Here is a 20,677-nt window from a genome sequence, read left to right on the forward strand (position 1 = left end):
GAATGCTTTCAACCTTTCCCCACTCAGTATGATGTTGGCTGTGGGTCTGTCATACATGGCTTTTATTATTTTGAGTTATTTTCCTCCTATTCCTAGTTTGTTGAGGTTTTTTTTTTATCATAAAAGGATACTAGATTTTATTGAATACTTTTTCTGAAATCTGTTGAGATGATTATATGGTTTCTGTTTTTACTTCTGTTTGTGTGATGAATCATATTTATTGAGTTGAATATGTTGAACCCTCCCTGCATTTCTGGGATGAAACCCACTTGATCATGTTGCGTTGTCTTTTTGATGTGCTGTTGGATTCAGTTTGCTGGTATTTTATTGAAGATTTTTTCATCCATGTTCATCGGGGATATTGGTGTGTTCTGTAGCTTTCTTTTTCTTTTTTTATGTCCTTTCCTGGCTTTGGTATCAGAGTAAAACTTCATAGAATGAGTTAGAGAGGATTCTCTTTTTCTCAGTCTTTTGGAATAGTTTCAGTAAGATCAGTACCAATTTTTCTTAAATGTCTGGTAGAGTTTGGCTGTGAATCTGTATGGCCCTAGACTTTTTTAGTTGTTGTGACAATTCTTAAATTACTGATTCAATCTCATTGCTTGTTACTGGTCTGTTCAAGGTTTTTATTTCTTCCTGATTCAAGCTAGGAGGGTTGTATGTTTCCAGGAATTTATCCATTTCCTCTAGATTTTTCAGTTTGTATGCATAGAGGTATTCATAGTAGGCTCGAATGATATTTTGTATGTCTGTGGTGTTGGTCATAATGTCTTCATTTTCATTTCTAATTGAACTTATTTGAATCTTCTCTCTTCTTTTCTTGGTTAATCTAGCTAATGGTCTGTCAATTTTGTTTATCTTTTCAAGGAATAAACTCCTTGCTTCATTAATCTTTTGTATTGTTTCTTGGTTACAATTTCATTGAGTCCTGCTCTGATATTTTTTATTTCTTTCCTACTACTAGCTTTGGGTTTCGGTTTGTTCTTGTTTTTCTAGTTTCTTGAGGTATGCTGTTAGGTTGTCAGTTTGTGATTTGTCAGACTTTTTGATATGGGCGTTTAGCACTATAAACTTTTCCTTCAGCATTTGCATGAAAGTTTCCTCATGTGTTTGCTGATGTATAAAATAACTCCTTGCCCTAAAATTATAATCCTCTGCAAGTTGATAAGGCATAGAAAAACCTCGGATTACTTGAGAATGTTTATTCTGCCTGGCCTATTTAATTTTGGCTTACTTAAACCCATAATAATAAAATATAATCTTTAATTAAACATGCAAATACTTAATAATGCTAATAACTTTAAGTATTCATTATATAACAATGGTTTGCATTTATTTTTAATATTTTTCAAAGTGAATATATTTTAGTATCATATCAGTGTTTTTAAACGCTTTAATGAGGTATATTTGATATACAAAAAAATGCACATATTTAATGTATACAATTTGATGAATGTGAATGTATGCATAAACCTGTGATATCATCACCACAACCAAGGTACTGAATATATCCATCACCTCCAAAAGTGGGTGTGTGCATGTGTGTGTGTGTGTGTGTGTGTGTGTTTTGGTAAGAACACAACATAAGATCTATCCTCAACACATTTTAAAGTGCACAATACTGTATTGTTAACTACGGCACTATGTTGTACACAAGATCTCTAGGACTTATTTATCTAGCGTGACTAAAACTTTATACCTATTAAAACTTTGTACCTTTATACCTTTTGAAAATAATTTCCCATTTTCCCTTTCCCCTACCCCCTGGCAATCACCACTTATTCTTTGCTTTCATGAGTTTGATTATTTCAGGTACCCTATATAAGTGGAATCATGAGCATTTGTCTTTTTGTGACTGGCTTAGTTCATGTAGTGCAATAACCTCTAGGTTTTCCTGTGATGTCACAAATGGTAGGATTCCCTCCTTTTTTTTAAAGGCTGATTAACATTCCATTGCAGTGTATACTACATTTTCTCTATCCAGTCAACTCTTCATGAGCATTTGTTTTGTTTCCATGTCTTTACTATTATCAATATTGCTACCATAAGAAATAGAAAAATACTTATTATGAGGAATTGGCCTATACTACTATGGAGTCTGAAAAGTCCATCTGATATCTGTAAGCTGGTTTATATATTTTCTATTTACATTGTTAAAACCCCATACAGCTTTTAATTTCTTTCACTGTATTTAATTGAATTGCTTGTCCTATTTAATTGTGATTTATAATTATGTAGTTGAATCTACTAAGCAAGGTATATTTAAGGAAGCCTTGTTTCAATTTTTTTCTCTGCTCGAGTCTCTTTATCCTTCTATAGGATACTACTTAACACACGTGTAACTATATATACTTACGTATTTTTATAACTATATATAGATAATTGACCCTTGCACAATGTGGGGGTTAGGAATGCAGATCCCCATGCAGTCAGAAATCCAAGCATAATTTTTGTCTCCTTCAAAACTTAACTACTAATAGCCTACTGTTGACCAGAAGCCTTATCAAGAATATAGATGGTTGATTAACACATATTTTATATATTCTATACATTGTATATTGTATTCTTACAAAAAAGTAAGCAAGAGAAAAGGAAATGTGAAAGAAAATCATAAGGAAGAGAAAATACATTTACTGTTTATTAGTGAAAGCGGATCAGCAGAAAGGTCTTCATCCTCATTGTCTTTATGTTGAGTAGACTGAGGAGGAACAGGAAGAGAAAGGGCTGGTTTTGCTGTCTCAGAAGTGGCAGAGGAAGAGAAAATCCATGCATTAAGTGGACTCCTGCAGTTCAAACACATGCTGCTCAAAGGTCACTGTATAATATTTTCCCCTTTTTCTTAAATAAATGATAGATTATGGCCAATGTTTTCTACCTTACATTTTTAAGTTTAATGATAGACCCTACAGGTAACTCTGTAGTATTATGGTAGATATAAATATTTAACAAAATGATTAGGGGAAAAGCCTAAAGTAACATCACAAATAAAATTGCAATCACTTGTAGACTTTTGGAATACATGCCAATGGTCAAAAAATGTTACCACATACTATGAAACAGCTGTTTACTAAAAACTCTCATAATTGGTAATCAAAAAGTAATGTTTTAAGCATTTACATCCTAACATAATGATTTGGTGTGTGTGTGTGTGTGTGTGTATGTTTTAGTGGGCTTTCATATATTTTATAAAATTGGTAGGAGTTGCAGGTTGATAAGTAATGTGTTAGTTATACTTTTTCCTCATTGAAATAATGTGATATGTTCTCTAAGTTAGTATTGTCACACAGAATGTCTGATTTCCAAAAAGAGATTACTGATAATAAGAGGATTATGTATTTTATTTCTTTATCTTAATTCACCTGTATGGACGACCGATGTTATGATTTTACTACCAGACAGTAGGTGGCACTGTAAGTATGCATTCATTAGAGACCAAATTAACTTATAATAAACTCCAACACGTAATTCGTATTTAATACTTGAAGTTGTTGCACTTAATGTTGTTCGAAAAATGGACCATTGTCTAATGTCTAGAAATATATTTCTGATATATTTAGAATGTATATCCAAAATTTATTTGAAATACTTTCAGTTATAGCTATTAAAGGTGTGTGTGTGTCTACGTGTGAGAGAGTAGGAAAATATTATGTTACTGATACTTCAATACCAAATTATTGTTTAATTTAGTACAGTGAATAATTTTAATGAGTCAATCATTTCAGTGTTACATTATCCAAAATAAAGACTGAGTATATTCCTTAGGCGCTGACAAATGAGCTACCTTTCCGTCAATTTTTAAATACTGATTTTTAAAAAGGAAATCAGGCCAGGCATAGTGGCACAGGCCTGTAATCTCTGCAGTTTGGGAGGCCAAGGCAGGAGGATAGCTTGAGGTCAGAAGTCCGAGAACAGCCTGGGAAACGTAATGGGATCCAATCTCTACAAAAAAATAAAAATAAATTAGCCAGGTGTGGTGACATGTGTCTGTAGTCCCTAGGAGCCCAATCGCTAGCCACGATGATGCCACTTACTCCAGCCTGGGTGACAGAATGAGACGGTCTAAAAAAAAAAAAGAAAGGAAGAAAAAAATCAAAGCAGATTTAATGTCAAAATTAGAATTTTGTTGGTCTTTTTAACTTTTATTATGATTTTTTTACTTTGAATTTTTAATGGTGCTTTAAAAAATGTTACCACTGACCTCCATGTTGCTAAATCCAGTTTTCAATTCTCAGACCTCATGATATTTGACATATCAACAGTATTTCACACACAGCAGATTTTTTTTTTTTTTTTTTTTTTGAGACAATCTCTCTTTATTTTCTAGACTGGAATGCAGTGGTGCTATCTCGGCTCACTGCAACCTCCACCTCCCAGGCTCAAGTGATCCTTCCACCTCTTCCTCTGTAGTAGCTGGGACTACAGGTGCCTGCCACCACACTTGGCTAATTTTTTGTATTTTTAGTAAAGACAGGGTTTCACCATGTTGGCCAGGCTGGTCTTGAAGTTCTGACCTCAAGTGATCCACCTGCCTCGTTCTCCCAAAATGCTGGGATTACAGGTTTGAGCCGTTGCTCCCAGCCCTACTCTTTTCTCTTGAAAACATCTTTTTTTTCCTCCCTTAGCTTTTAGGACACCACACCCTTCTAGTATTTATTCTACATCACTGACCGGTCCTTCTCTGTTTTCTTTGCTTTTTCGACTTCCCCTGAATCTTCTAATGTTGCATGCCCCAGAGATCAGTTCTTGGTCAACTTTTTTCTTATCCACACTCATTGCCTTACCGATATCATTCAGATTTATGGTTTTAAATATAAGTAAACTTTTCATGTTTTAAGTGGAGTTCAACAGCTTCAGTTGTATGAAAGGAGCTATTACAGTATTTTAAGGGGAATCTGATTGCAAATCCAGTTACATTTAAGTTCCACGACATCATGAGATGTGTTGTGGTAGCCTCTGTGTACCACCATTCCTATGGTGAAGATTCTCAAATGCATATCTCTAGCCTAGACCTCCTCTCTGAATTCCAGACATAAATTCAACTGCCTACTTGGCAATTCTACTTGGATATCTAATTAACATCTCAAATTAAATGTGCCCAGATTTTTTTCCCCACCACCAAACCTCCACCTCAGTCTTATTCAGCTCAGGTAATGTTAACTACATATATTTTCCATTGCTCAGGGCAAAACCATTGAAATCTTTCTTGACTCTTATTTTCAACCTGCCAGGAAGTCCTATTGACTGTACCTTCAACATATACCCAGAATCTGACCACTTCTCACTATCTCCACTGTTACTACCATCCAATCAATTATCACGTTTCACTTGTCATTGCACTAACCTTCCAACTAACCTCTCAACCTCCATCCTGACTGCCTTACAATCCACTTTCAACACAGCAGCCAGAGTTGCTCTCAAAATGGAAGTCAGTTTATTTCACCCTTGCTCAAAATTCTGTAGTGACTCTGCTTTTCATGCAGAATAAAAATCAAAGTCTTTACAACATACTCTAAGGTCTAACATGAGCTAGTCCTCATCACTTCTTTAAGCTCATCTCTTACTACTACTCTTCCCTTCTCTCACTCCATTTCATCTACTTCAACCATACTGGCCTCTCTTATTGTTCTGCAAACATGGCAGGTGCATTCCTATCTCAGGGCCTTTGTACGAAGTATCTCCTTTACCTGAAAGGCTTCCCTCTTATTCTTATTTATTTATTTTTTTGATAGAGTCTCACTCACTCTGTTGCCCAGGCTGGAGTGCAGTGGTGCAATCTCAGGCACTGCAACCTCTGCCTCCCAGGTTCAAGTGATCCTCCTGCCTCAGCCTCCCGAGTAGCTGGGATTACAGGCCACCACGCCTGGCTAATTTTTGTATTTTTAGTAGAAACAGCATTTTACCATGTTGGCCAGGCTGATCTCGAACTCCTGACTTCAGGTGATCTGCCCGCCTCGGCATCCCAAAGTGCTGGGATTACAGGTATAAGCCACTGTGCATGGCCATCCTCTTATTCTTTCTGCGGCTTGCTCTCTCCCCTCCTTGTTCACTTCTCCTCTCACATTGAGGGGTATAGTGAAGTTACTACTTACAGTTTCAAACTTTGTCACTGGCGCCAGCATCCCATCTCTCTTACCCTACTCTCTATTTTCTCCAAATAATATATCATCTTTGGTATAATGTATGTATCATTTTTATATATTATATAAAGATATAAATATATTTTAGAAATAATATAGATACATTTATAGCTAATATAGGAATTATATAATGGCTTATATTTATTATTTTCTGCACTAAAATATAAGCTTCATATGAACAGAGATTGTCTTTTTGAATCACTCCTCTATTAGTGATTAGAACAATGCCTAATTGTAGGTAATCAATAAATATTGTAGGTAATCAATAAATATTTATTAAACGATGAATAAATGAATGAATGAATGGTGGGAAGATAGTACACCATAAACTTTTCAGTATTCAGGGTCTCTAAAGAATGCTTAGAGCCGGGCGCGGTGGCTCATGCTTGTAATCCCAGCACTTTGGGAGGCCGAGGCGGGCGGATCACGAGGTCAGGAGATCGAGACCATCCTGGCTAACATGGTGAAACCCCGTCTCTACTAAAAATACAAAAAATTAGCTGGGCATGGTGGCGGGCGCTTGTAGTCCCAGCTACTCAGAGAGGCTGAGGCAGGAGAATGGCGTGAACCCGGGAGGCGGAACTTGCAGTGAGCCGAGATCGCGCCACTGCACTCCAGCCTGGGTGACAGAGCAAGACTCCATCTCAAAAAAAAAAAGATTGCTTATATTGTTAATTTAGAAATGATCACTTGGATTTTTAAGGATGATTCACTGACAAAATAGTTGTTTTTTTCCTTTAAAGCTGATTGAACCAGTGGTGGACTTAACTAGAATGAAATTTCTAAATATTATACAGCTGGCCTAGTTAAAAATATAATTCACACAGTTTAAGGTATACTAAGAAGGTGTCTAAGATTTGAGAAATATTTAATATATTGAATATCTAGATCGCCCAGTAAGAAAGGAAATTGACATTAATCAGGCTATTAACATACAAGTCTTTCACATACATATTATCATTTACTCCTTGCAACTCTGGGATGTAGGTATTGCCCTAATTTTGCTGACTTGGAGGTTTTGGCTTGGGAACATATAATTACTTGACCACCGTCACATACTACTTGGGAGCACAGTCGGGATTCAAATCCAGTTTTGATTCCTAAGCTCACGGTCATTAATGACGTGATTCTGCCTCACTACACTTTAAGAGGAAATATATTTAAATCTTTAACAGAATGTATTTGTTGTGCCAAGACCAAGTACAGGTAAATAAAAAATCAGATAGACAAACCGGTGATTTATGAACATTTATAGCCCAGAGAGACCTCAACTTCTAGACCCACCTCCAATTTCAACCTTGGTCCAGGATCAATTTTATTTTATTTTATTTTGATTTAGATAAGAGATAGATTAAAAAGAAACACCGATGTTAGGTCCCTTCATACTCTATACCTGGATAACTGAAGGTAGTGTTTTTCAAGTCCTATTGTACATTCAACTCTTTAGTTCCATCTTTAAGGACAAAACAAGGTAATCTATAAAATAAAATCAACCGGACCGGGACATAGTCAATTTGATTATTCTGACCACTCTGGCAGCCAAGCTAGATTTTGGGTTGATTCCCATAAAAAAATTAACCTATCTCCTCTCCTAAACTTGGATGCGAAAAAAGAAATAGAACAAAGTTCTTCTGTCTGAAGTAGATTCTGCTTCCGGTCCCAGCCTCCGGATGATAATGACTCAAAGGGCAAAACATAAGCAAAGTGCATGCAAAGGTCATCTGTTGTTTTGAAATGAAATGAAATCACCTAACTCACACATCTGCTCCCCACCCCTGCTTTCTGGACACGGCTAATGATCAAACAGAGCCCAGATTCTCCCCATACCCGTTTTGTGGCAATACCACCAGGGAAAGTGTTCCCTTGGCACTTAAGCTATAACTCAGAGTCTCAGAAAGTTCTTTTCTCTCTCATGCCCCAGTGTTAGTCGAGTGACTTTTGAAGCTTGAGGATGTTCTGCATGACTTTTATTTTGAGATCACATGTCTTGACACAGCTGGTGAGTGTTAATGACCAGGCCACAGCGCTCAGGTCTGCACGTCCACTCTCCCCATTTCCCAACAAGGGAAACATCCTGGGTTGTGGTTCTCACAACACAAAGGAGACACTAAAGCCTTAGAATAATCCTCCGTGGGAGAGGAGCTATTTTTCAATTTGGCTCGGGACCAAGTGCCAAAAAAAAGTAAAACCATTGATTACATATTACTCCTTTTGGCCAAAAAGCAGAAATTACACAAACACGCAGGAACAATTTACTATATTTCTTTCCCACATTCTGTATTTTCCCCAGATATATTGTTTAAATTTGATCAGTTCTGCAAAAGATCCCATGGGAATAACACTTCCCACATGAACAGCTTCCTTGCTTATGAGAGTCAATTCAGTTCTTGGTGGCCTGAAGGGCCAATTTAAGGTTATGTAAAGTAGCTGAGTAGCTGAGAAAATATAACACCAGAAGTCCTCATGTGCCATTCTGTGGGGGAAGGGAAAAGGGAGAATCGTAAACCCCCAATATCTATGAGGGGGTTCATACTATTCTTGCTCATGCCAGCACAAAGCCCTGGTGACACAACAGAAAAGACAAGGAGGACTGAGATATGATGTGGTGCAGCTCAGATCAACAACCACGTATCATGATTGATATGCTAGGAATTAAGCTGAAGGTTCAAAGGCAAGTTACATTCAATCTTTGCCATGAGCGTCTAGTAGAAAGAAAGGGCTGTAATTTAAACCTGGTACCTCACAAACCAAAAGCAAGAATCACACCTACAACAAGGGGATATTATCTATCACTTTACAATTTCTTTCAACACAGTGATACTACTCTTGTTGGCCACTACCAATCACAGGGATAAAACAAATTAGCAGTTTCAGCCCCATATTAATGAAGCATCCAAAGCAATTGAAATGGAGCAGCAGTTTACCTAACAGTAGGAAATCATTTATTTTGTTATGTAGTTCTGTTATACTCCTATGAAATTCAAATTATGTTCCCTGCCAAACAGAAAAAAATTTGGTGTATGATAAAGTTGGAAGGGTTCGGGGAGGTTTTCTGTTTCTTTGTTAAGTGTTGTCTTAGTTATTATATTATCAAAGTCCAGTAGGGCTCCCCAGCCCTCGTATTTCTAAGACTGAGGAAGATCTGATTCTTATGCTATGAGGAATTACTTTACTTCGCATAAAACCTTGATTAGCTATCTTTTGAGCAGACTTCAACCTATAGCAAAGCCTATTGAAGAATTTATTGAATGTTACTATATGCCACGTTCTATATTAAGTGCTTTCTATATCCCATCTCTTTTACTCTTTGTAACAATTCTGAGAAAGTTAATATTATTTCTGTTATTCTGGAGGAAGAAATTGCTAGAGGTTACCTAACTTGCTGAAGATTACTCATCAATTAACCTGTGATGGAGTGGTGGAGCCAGAATTCAGAGCCAAAGTGTTGTAAATAATGGCCAAATACAATGAAATAGTATTGTGCTCAAATTTTGAAAATTCATCAAAAATATAATTTGTTAACAATAAGGATTTTTTACTTACGTGTAATTGCTGAGAATATATTTGCATTTTCCAGAGTAGCCTTGAATTTTACAAAGCTTTTTTTTTTGAGACAGGGTCTCTCTCTGTTGCCCAGGCTGGAGTACAGTGGTGTGATCTCAGCTCACTGCAACTTCGGCACCCCCAGGTTCAAATGATTCTCCTGCCTCAGCCTCCTGGGTAGCTCAGATTAGAGGCATGAACTCCTGACTTCAAGCAACCCACCCACCTTGGCCTCCCAAAGTGCTGGGATTACAGGCCTGAGCCACTGTGCCTGGACAAATTTTGCAAACTTTAATTCCACTTGAAAGAACAAGATTTTGACAATGTCAGGTGAAATATTTTTCTCAAACAAATGATTTGGGGGAAAAGGCTGGATAGTTAAGAACAATGTGTGTTTTTTTATCTTTCTTTTTCTGGAAATTAACCAATACATTCTCATTGACATGATTTCTGCCAAGACATTTAAAAGTACCATAAATATAGAACATGTATGCTCAGTGGAACAGACAGGGAAAAGAGAGATGTTTAAGTAGTGCTGGTGGAATGGAAAATAAGAAACTAGGCATGCATGTAGAATTAGGTTATATGATTCAATTAGCCTCAAAACATAAAACATGCTTTTTCTCTTGTTATGCCTTAATAACCTTCTTTATTCTTGTTCTAGTTCATAATTTGCTTTTGCATTGTAAAGAAAGTATTTTTGTAGAAATGCAGGTAAGAATTATTTATGCAGTAATAAAATTCTACAGAACAAAATTTATAACACACACATACACATATATACACCCACATGCATATATATATATACATACATATGCATATATATCATTTGAAAAGCATATAATATCAAACAAATCATCTTTGTACATGACCTGAATTATCACCATTTTTTTCTTTCTTTTTTTAGTTTGTTTTTGTTTTTGGGATTTTGTTGTTGTTGCTGTTGTTGTTGTTTTTGAGACAAGGTCTTGCTCTGTCACCCAGGCTGGAGTGCAGTGATGTGATCATGGCTCACTGCAACCTCCACCTTGTAGGCTCAAACGATCCTCCCACCTCAGCCTCCTGAGTAGCTGGGACTACAGGCATGCCACCATGCTTGGCTAATTTTTGTATTTTTTGTAGAGATGGGGTTTTACCATGTTACCCGGGCTGGTCTTGAACTTTTGGGCTCAAGCAGTCTACCCACTTCAGCCTCCCAAAGTGCTGGGATTACAGGTATGAGCCACCACATCCAGCTTGTTTGTTCTGTTTTTAATACCTACTAATGTTGGAATGGGAATGGCTGCAAGCAAACTCAGTCTCAAAGTTTGTTTTGGGAGGTCTATTTAGTTGTGCGTCACTTGGTTTATCATCTCATTTCAAAGCTTTTGTAACATTAAAAAACTAAACTTCATTTTGAGGTTCTATAGCTATGAATACCTGTGTGATTCCAAAGCATAGGGAAAGTGTATGTTTATTTTTATTTATTTATTTATTTATTTATTTATTTATTTTTTGAGACAGGGTCTCACTTCTGTCACCCAGGGTGGAGTGCAGTGGCGTGATCATGGCTCACTGCAGCCTCAACCTCCTGGGCTCAAATGATCCTACCGCCTCAGCCTCCCGAGTAGCTGGGACTACAGACATTCAACACGACGCCTGGCTAATTTTTGTGTTTTTTATAGAGATGGTGTTTTGCCATGTTGCCTAGGCTGATGTCGAACTCCTGGGCTCAAGTGATCCACCTGCTATGGCCTCCTAAAGTGCTAGAATTACAGGCATAAGCCACAGCGCTCAGCCTGTTTATTGTCATTTTAATGGTAATGGTATCAATGACCTTGTAATGTAGTTAGGTGTTTTATGTCTAAGGAGATGCTCCTGTGATATTTAAATTGAGATTAGAAGGAAAGTCTTCAGCAAAATACTAGCAAATCAAATTCAGCAGCACAATGAAAAAGATAATATGACATGGTCAAGTGGGATTTATTCAAGGAATGCAAGGATGTGCAACATATGCAAATAAATAAACATGATATATCACATCAACAGAATAAAGGACAAAAACTATATAATCATCTCAATAGACACATAAAAAGCATTTGATAAAATTCAACAACCCTTCATAATAAAACCTCTCAACAAACTCATAATAGAAGAAACATACCTCAACAGAGTAAAGGCCATCTATGACCAACCCACAGCTAAAGCTAAAATCATACCAAATGGGGAAAAGCTGAAAGCCTTTCCTCTAAGAACTGGCACAAGACAAGGATGCCCACTTTCACTACTACGATTCAACTCAATACTGGAAGTTTTAGCCAGAGCAATCAGGCAAGACAAAATGAAAGACATCTGTACTGGTCTGTTTTCATGCTGCTGACAAAGATACACCCGAGACTGGGTAATTTATAAAGAAAAAGAGGCTTAATGAACTCATTAAGTTCCACGTGGTTGGGGAGGCCTCACAATCATGGCAGAAGGTGAAAGGCATGTCTTACATGGCAGCAGACAAGAGAGAAAATAAGAACCAAGTGAAAGGGTTTTCCCCTTATAAAACCATCAGATCTCATGAGACTTATTCACTCCCATTGGGTACTTCCCACAACACATGGAAATTATAAGAACTAAAATTCAAGATGAGATTTGGGTGGGGACACAGCCAAACAATATCATTCTGTCTCTGCCCCCTCCCAAATCTCATGTCCTCACATTTCAATACCAATCATGCCTTCCCAACAGTCCCAAAACTCTTAACTCATTTCAACATTAACTCTAAGTCCACAGTCCAAAGTCTCATCTGAGACAAGGCAAGTCTCTTCCACCTATGAGCCTGAAAAATCAAAAACAAGTTAGTTACTTCCTAGACACAATGGAGATACAGGCATTGGATAAATACAGCAATTCCAAATGGGAGAAATTGGCCAAAATGAAGGGCTATACGCCCTGTGCAAATCTGAAAACCAATAGGGCAGTTATTAAACCATAAAGTTCCAAAATGATCTCTTTTGACTCCATGTCTCACATCCAGGTCATGATGATGCAAGAGGTCGTTTCCCATGATCTTGGGCAGCTCTACCCCTGTGACTTTTCAGGGTTCAGTCTGCCTCCTGGCTGCTCTCATGGGCTGGCATTCAGTTTCTGTGGCTTTTCCAGGTGCACAGTTCAATGATATATAGATATATCTATATATCATTCTGGGGTCTGGAGGATGATGACTCTCTTCTCACACCTCCAGTAAGCAGTGCCCCAGTGGGGACTCTGTGTAGGGGCTTCAACTCCACATTTCCCTTCTGCACTGCCTGAGCAGAGGTTCTCAATGAGGGCCTGACCCCTGCAGCAAACTTCTGCCTGGACATCCAGGTATTTCTATAAATCTTCTGAAATCTAGGCAGAGGTTCCCAAACCTTAATTCTTGACTTCTGTGCACCCACAGAACAACACCACATGGAAGCTGCCAAGGCTTGGGGCTTGTACCCTCTGAAGCAACAGCCCAAGCTGTATCTTGGCCCCTTTTAGCCATGGCTAGAGCAGCTGAGATGCAGGGCACCAAGTCTGTAGGCTGCAAACAGCAGGGGGGCCCTGGGCCCAGCCCTGGAAACCATTTCTTCCTCCTAGGTCTCTGGCCTGTGATGGGAGGGGCTGGGCTCAAAGATCTCTGAAATGCCCTGGAGACATTTTCCCCATTGTCTTGGTGATTAACATTTGGCTCCTTGTTACTTATGCAATTTTCTGCACCTGGCTTGAATTTCTCCTTAGAAAATGGGTTTTTCTTTTCTATCACATCGTCAGGCTGCAAATTTTTCAAACTTTTATGCTCTGTTTCCCTTTTGAAAACTGAATACCTTTAACAGCACCCAAGTCACATCTTGACTGCTTTGTTACTTAGAAATTTCTTCCACCAGATACCCTAAATCATCTCCCTCAAATTCCAAGTTCCACAAATTTATAGGGCAGGGGCAAAATGCCACCAGTTACTTTGCTAAAATACAGCAAGAGTCACTTTTACTCCAATTCCCAACAAATTCCTTATCCCCATCTGAGACCACTGCAGCCTGGATTTCATTGTCCATATCATTATCAGCATTTTAGTCAAATGCTGATTTGACCAAGTTCTCTATGAAGTTCTACACTTTCCCACATTTTTCTGTCTTCTTCTGAGCCTTCCAAACTGTTCCAACCTCTGCCTGTTACCCAGTTCCAAAGTCGCTTCCACATTTGTGTATATCTTTACCGCAGTGCCCCAATCTACTAGTATCAATTTACTGTATTTGTCTGTTTTCATGCTGCTTTTAAAGACCTACCCAATGTGGGTAATTTATGACAAAAAAGAGGCTTCATGGACTCATAGTTCCACATGGCTAGGGAAGCCTCACAGTCATGGCAGAAGGTGAAAGGCACATCTTACATGGCAATAGACAAGAGAGAAAATAAGAATCAAGCAAAAGGAGTTTCCCTCCTATAAAACCATCAGATCTCATGAGACTTATTCACTACCATGAAAACAGTACGAGGGGAACTGCCCCCATGATTCAATTACCTCCCACCAGGTCCCTCCCACAACACATGGGAATTACGGAAGCTACAATTCAAGATGAGATTTGGGTGGGGACACAGCCAAACCATGTCAACATCCAAATTGGAAAAGAGGAACTAAAATTGTCCCTCTTTGTAGATGACATGATCTTGTATTTAGGAAAACCAAAAGACTACTCCAAAAAACTCTTAGAACTCGTTAAAAAATTTTGCAAAGGTGCACAATACAAAATCAACATACATAAATTAGTAGCATTTCTTTACACCAATGATGAACTATCCGAAAAAGAAATCAAGAAGACAATTCCATTTACAGTAGCCAAAAAATATGAAATGCCTGTGAATTAATTTAACCAAGGAGGTGAAAGACCTTTACAAAAACAAAAACAAAAAACAAAATACACCAAAAAACAAAACCACAGAATGCTGATGAAATAAATTGAAGAAGACACACACAAAACATGAAAAGAAGGCTGGGCATGGTGATTGATGCCTGTAATCCCAGCACTTTGGGAAGCTGAGTCAGGCAGATCACTTGAGGTCAGGAATTCAAGACCAGCCTGACCAACGTGATGAAACCCCATCTCTCCTAAAAATACAAAAATTAGTTGGGCATGGTGGCATGTGCCTACAATCCCAGCTACTCAGGAGGCTGAGGCAGGAGAATCACTTGAAGCTGGGAGGCAGAGGTTGCAGTGACCCGAGATTGTACCAGTGTGCCACTGCACTCCAGCCTGGGCAACAGAGTGAGACTCTGTCTCAAAAATAAAAAATAAAAAAAGGAAAGACATCCCATGCTCATGGATTAGAACAATTAATATTGTTGAAATGACCATACTACCCTAAGCAATCTACAGATTCTAGCAATCTCTATCAAAATATCAATGCCATTTCTCACAGAAATAGTAAATATCCTAAAATTTGTATTAAACCATAAAAGAGCTTGAATAGCCAAAGCAATTCTGAGCAAAAAGAACAAAGCTGGAGGCATCATACTACCAGAATTCAAAATATATTACAGGGCTATGATAACCAAAACATCATGGTATTGGTATAAAAATACACACATAGGCCGGGCATGGTGGCTCATGCCTGTAATCCCAGCACTTTGGGAGGCGGAGGTGGGCGGATCATGAGGTCAGGAGATGGAACCATCCTGGCCAACATGGCAAAACCCTGTCTCTACTAAAAATATAAAAAAATTAGCTGGGTGTGGTGGTGCATGCCTGTAATCACAGCTACTCCAGAGGCTGACGCATGAGAATCGCTTGAACTCAGGAGGCGAAGGTTGCAGTGAGCCAAGATCATGCCACTGCACTCTAGCCTGGTGACAGAGCAAGACTCCTTCTCAAAAAAAAAAAAAAAAGACACATAGATCAATGGAATATAATAGAGAACCCAGACATAAATCCACATATTTACAACCAACTAATTTCTGACAAAGGCACCAAGAATATGCACTGTGGAAAAGACATCGTCTTCAATAAATGGTGATGGAAAAACTGAATATCTATATGCAGAACAATGAAACTGCATCTCTATCTCTCACCATATGCAAAAATCAACTCAAAATGGATTAAAGGTTTAAATGTAAGACCAGAAACTATAAAATAAAGTTATACTAGAAGAAAACATAAAGGAAATACTTCAGGACATTGATCTAGACAAAACTTTTATGGCTAAGATCTCAAAAACACAGTCATCAGAAACAAAAATAGACAGATGAGACTATATTAATTTAAAAAGGTTTTGCACAGCAAAGGAAACAGTCAACAGAATGAAGAGACAACATGTAGAATGGGAGAAAATACTTGTAAACTATTCATCTGACAAGGGACTAATGTTCAGAATATACAAGGAACTCAAACATCACAATAGTAAGAAAACAACCCTTTTAAAACTGGGCAAAGGATAGCCTTGGACACATAGTGAGACCCTGTCTTTGCAAAAATAAAATAAAAGATTAACTGGGTGTAGTGGTACATGCCTGCAGTCCCAGCTACTTGGAAGACTGAGGTGGCAGGATTGCTTGATCCTGGGAGATGGAGGGTGCAGTGAGCCATGGTTGTGCCACTGCACTCCAGCCTGGGTGACAGAATGAGACCCTGTCTTGAAAAAAGAAAAGTGGGCAAAGAAAATAAATAGACATTTCTCAAAAGAAGATATGCAAATGGCCAAGAGACATATGAAAAAAAATGCTGAACATCACTAGTCATTAGGGAAAAGCAAATCAAAACCACAATGAGATGTCATTTTACCCCATTTAGAATGGCTATTAAAGAGACAAAAAAATAACAGATGTTGGCAAGGATGCAGAGAAAAGGGAACTCTTATACACTGTTGGTGGGAATGTAAATTAGTACAACCAGTATGGAAAACGGTGTGGAGATTTCTGAAGAAACTAAAACTAGAACTACCATATGATCTCACAATCCCACTACTAGGTATTTATACAAAGGAAAGGATATCAATATACCAAAGGGATACCTGCATCCTCATGTTTATTGCAGCACTATTTACAATAGCAAAGATACGGAATCAACCCAAGCATCCACCAACATATGAATGAATAAGGAAAATGTGGTATATATGCACAATGGAATATTATTCAGCTATAAGAACAATAAAACTATGTCATTTGCAAAAATATGGAGGGAACTGCAGGTCATTAGGTTAAGTAAAATAAACTAGGGACAGAAAGACAAATGCAAAAAGTCGATTTCATGAGGTAGAGAGTAGAAAGATAGATACCAGAGGCAGGGAGGATGTGAGGGTGGGAGGGGCAAATGAAGAGAGGTTGGTTAATGGGTACGAACATACAGTTGGATAGAAGGAATAAGTTCTAAAGTCCAACAGTAGAGTAGGGTGACTATAGTTAACAATAACATAATGTATATTGAAAAATAGCTAAAAGAGAGGATATGAAGTGTTCCCAACACATAGGATAAATACTCAAGGCCATGGATACCCTAAATACTGTGACTTGATCACTACACACTTTATGCGTGTAATAAAATATCACGTGTACCTCATAAATATGTACAAATATTATATATCAATAAAAAGACATAAAAATAAGTTAGGTGAGAAGATTTTTTGATTTGGTTGTACAGCAGCCTCAGGCTATGACTCAATCATATGGCCATGTGAAAGGAACTGGTTCACAGGTGGGGGAAATAAACCCAACACACAGAAAGATGAAAAGGTGTGTCTGTGTGAGTGTGTGTGTGTTTGTGTAAGAGAGAGAGAATTAATGTGCCCTTAATTCCTGGTTCTATTCCCTTAGGGACCCGAGGCTGCTCTGATGCCTATAACAAAATACCATAAACTGGATAGCTTATAAAAATCAGAATTTATTTCTTAAAGTTCTGGAAGCTGGGAAGTCTACCATCAAGGTGCCAGCAGATTTTGACATCTGGCAAAAGCCTGCTTTCTGATTCATTGACGGTGCCCTCTTGCTGTGTCCTCACATGGCAAAAGGGGTGATCGAGCTCCCTGAGGCCTCTTTTATGAGGACACTAGTCTAGTCCTGTTCATAAGGTCTCTGTCCTTACAACCTAATCATCTCCCAAAGGCCCCATCTTCTAATACCATCACTTTGGGAGTAAGGATTTCAATGCGTGAATTTGAGGGACATAAACACTAGTCCAGTGCAGAGTCCTTTTACATACAGGGATCTTTTCATCGCAAAGGCTGAAGGACAGTCTGAAACTCACATTCTATAACTAAGAAGCAAAAGACTACACACAGGGTATTGCCCCTAGCCTATGAAATAGTTTTCAGACGCATATTAAATGGCTGAGGAGAGGCCATGATAATAATTTAACTAAGAGGTAAAGGCCACATATTCTAGTTTGCCCAGAAATTCTCAGATTATACCACCTGTCCTAATCTCCTGTCTGGATTAGCATTTGTCTCAGTTTTTATTTTCCAATTAAGCATTATTATTAATAGTTGCAGTAAAATAATCCAGCATGGATCTGATGTAGCTCCACTTTTCATTTCTGTTTTCTGCACTGGTCCTAGGTAGTGTGTGAGAAGTATGAGCAGTGAAGATTCTACTTCACGGTGTGATTAAGTGTGAAAGACAGCAAGCAACACACTGTCTGTCTTTTGTAACCCTTCCCACATGCAGTGTAACTAACACTTCTCTTTAAATGGCAGTATACACAATGCCTAAAGGTGCATATAAAGACAAAAAAATCCTGCAAGTCTTCGATGGTGGTAGAGAAGTGTTCACACTCACTGCTCTTGCCACCACTAAAGGACCACCAGTCTATGCCACAGTCTGCAAGAGTCAGGAAGCTGCCAGACCACCAGTTGCTAGGGTTAGGGTGAATTATAGGAAATCATAGCTTAGGTCTGTATCAAATATATGCAGGAAATTGTAATTGGGCAGTCTTCATTTCAATCATATATAATGCACTGTTTCTTATAGTATTTTTTGGTGATTTATTGTATAGTAGAAATTTGCAACTATTTATATATTATTGTTTGGTAGTGTTTTTATATTTTGTCATAATATTTAGGCAATAGTGAGCTCCAAAAGAAAAAAGTGCCTATCTTTTGAAAAATTAAATACTTAATTTCTAATTATTAAGAAAGTTCACAAAGGACATGTAATTTTGAAAAGATGTTAGCTGACATTTACCATCACTGACTACCTGAAACCCGAAAGACACAATCTATGAAAGGAGAATCAGCATCTACTTCAAAACTGAGTCATTATTTTAAGAGTAATGTGCCTGAAAGCAACCATTTTATAAATTCAGCTGTAATATGTGTATTTCATATCACTCACGCAGATCAAATAACTTTTTGTTTTGTTGTGTTTTTGGCTTGCAAGTTTTGTTGTGCATATTTGAAAAGGGAAAGATAGTAGATGCTAAAATATACATAAATGTATTTTAAGTGAATATTTTATTTGTTGACAAATAAGAACAAAGCAGAATGGAACATTCCATATGAGATAATTATAGGTATCTTTGGAGAAACTATACCTTAAATACCTTCTATATATGAAATGTTTAATAAATAAATAGATGCTCAAAATGCAAAGCTAATTCCTTGTATTTCCTTCTATCAATCCTATCCTCTTATTGACTTGAAAATTTTTTTAAATACTGAAAGATCTTCGGAATTTTTAAAAGAGATTATACAAGCTTTTTAGTGTGCCAATAATTTTCTAATTTAATTTTATGGGTTGAATTCTTTATCTATATAGATATTTTTCCTGGCATTAAGCAAGGAATCTAGATAGAAATTATCTTTTAAAGAAGTGAAGGCTTACTTTTTAATCGTAGTTTCAAAATGTCTCTGTCTCTGTGTATGCATACACTCAGGTACCACCTAACAATTTTTCGGTCAATGACGGACCACATATAAGACGGTAGTCCTATAAGATCACAATGGAGCTGAACATTTTCTATCACCTTGTGACTCTGTAGCTGTCCTAACATTGTAGGACAATGCATTACTCACGTGTTTGTGGTAGTGCTGGTATAAACAAACCTACTATGCTGTTAATAGTATAAAAGTATAGCACATAGAATTATGTATAGTTCATAATACTGGATAATGATCATAAACAACTATGTTACTGGTTTATATATACACTGTACTTTGTATCATTATTTTAGAGCATACTCTATTTGTTAAAAAGGAAAGTTAAATGTAGATAGTCTCAGGCGGGTCCTTCAGGAGGTATTCCAGAAAAAGGCGTTATCACAGGAGGTGACAGCTCCATGCATGTTATTGCCTCTGAAGACCTTCCAGTGGGACAAGATGTGGAAGTGGAAAACAGTGATATTGATGATCCTGACCCTGTGTAGGCCTAGCCTAATGTGCATTTTTGTGTCTCAGTTTTTAACAAAAAAGTTTCAAAAGTAAAAAAAGAAACAAAAATATTTTTAATAAAAAAGCTCATAGAAAGAGGATATAAAGGAAGAAAATATTTTTGTACAGCTGTACAATGTGTTTGTGTTTTAAGTGTTATTACAAAAGAATTTTAAAAGGTAAAAAATTAAAAACTTTATAAAACAAAAATTTAAAGTAAGCTGAGGTTAATTTATTATTGAAGAAATAGTTTTCTTTAAATTTAGTGTAGCCTAAGTGTACAATGTTTATAATGTCTACAGCAGTGTACAGTAATGTCCTAGGCCTTCACATTCATTCACCACTCACAGACTCACCTAAAGTAACTTCCAGTCCTGCAAAGCCCATTCATGGTAAGTGCCCTCTACAGGTGCAACACTTTTATCTTTTATATCATATTTCTATGATATAAAAGATCATCGATGATTGTACCTTTTCTATGTTTAAATATGTTTAGATACACAAAACTTAATATTGCCTACAATATTTGATAGAACAACATGCTGTGCCACGTAGTACCCTAGGAGCAATACGCTATACCATATAACCTAGGTTTGTAGTAGGCTGTATCATTTACGTTTGTGTAAGTGCACTTGATAATGTTCACACAT

The 20,677-nt window shown here is 37.4% G+C and overlaps 1 protein-coding gene across 1 annotated transcript in view; it reads left to right on the top strand.

The window, feature by feature from the left end:
* The first annotated feature begins 1,976 nt into the window (after positions 1-1,976).
* ABCC9 (ATP binding cassette subfamily C member 9) overlaps positions 1,977-20,677 on the top strand; it is a 229,140-nt gene continuing 210,439 nt past the window's right edge. The window contains exons 1-2 of the mRNA XM_063639618.1: positions 1,977-2,120; positions 2,698-2,811. The gene's annotated coding sequence lies outside the window, so the exon portion shown is untranslated. The remainder of the gene's footprint in view (positions 2,121-2,697; positions 2,812-20,677) is intronic.

The sequence above is a fragment of the Symphalangus syndactylus genome, chromosome 5, assembly GCF_028878055.3.
Source record: "Symphalangus syndactylus isolate Jambi chromosome 5, NHGRI_mSymSyn1-v2.1_pri, whole genome shotgun sequence".
Taxonomy (NCBI): Eukaryota; Metazoa; Chordata; class Mammalia; order Primates; family Hylobatidae; genus Symphalangus; species Symphalangus syndactylus.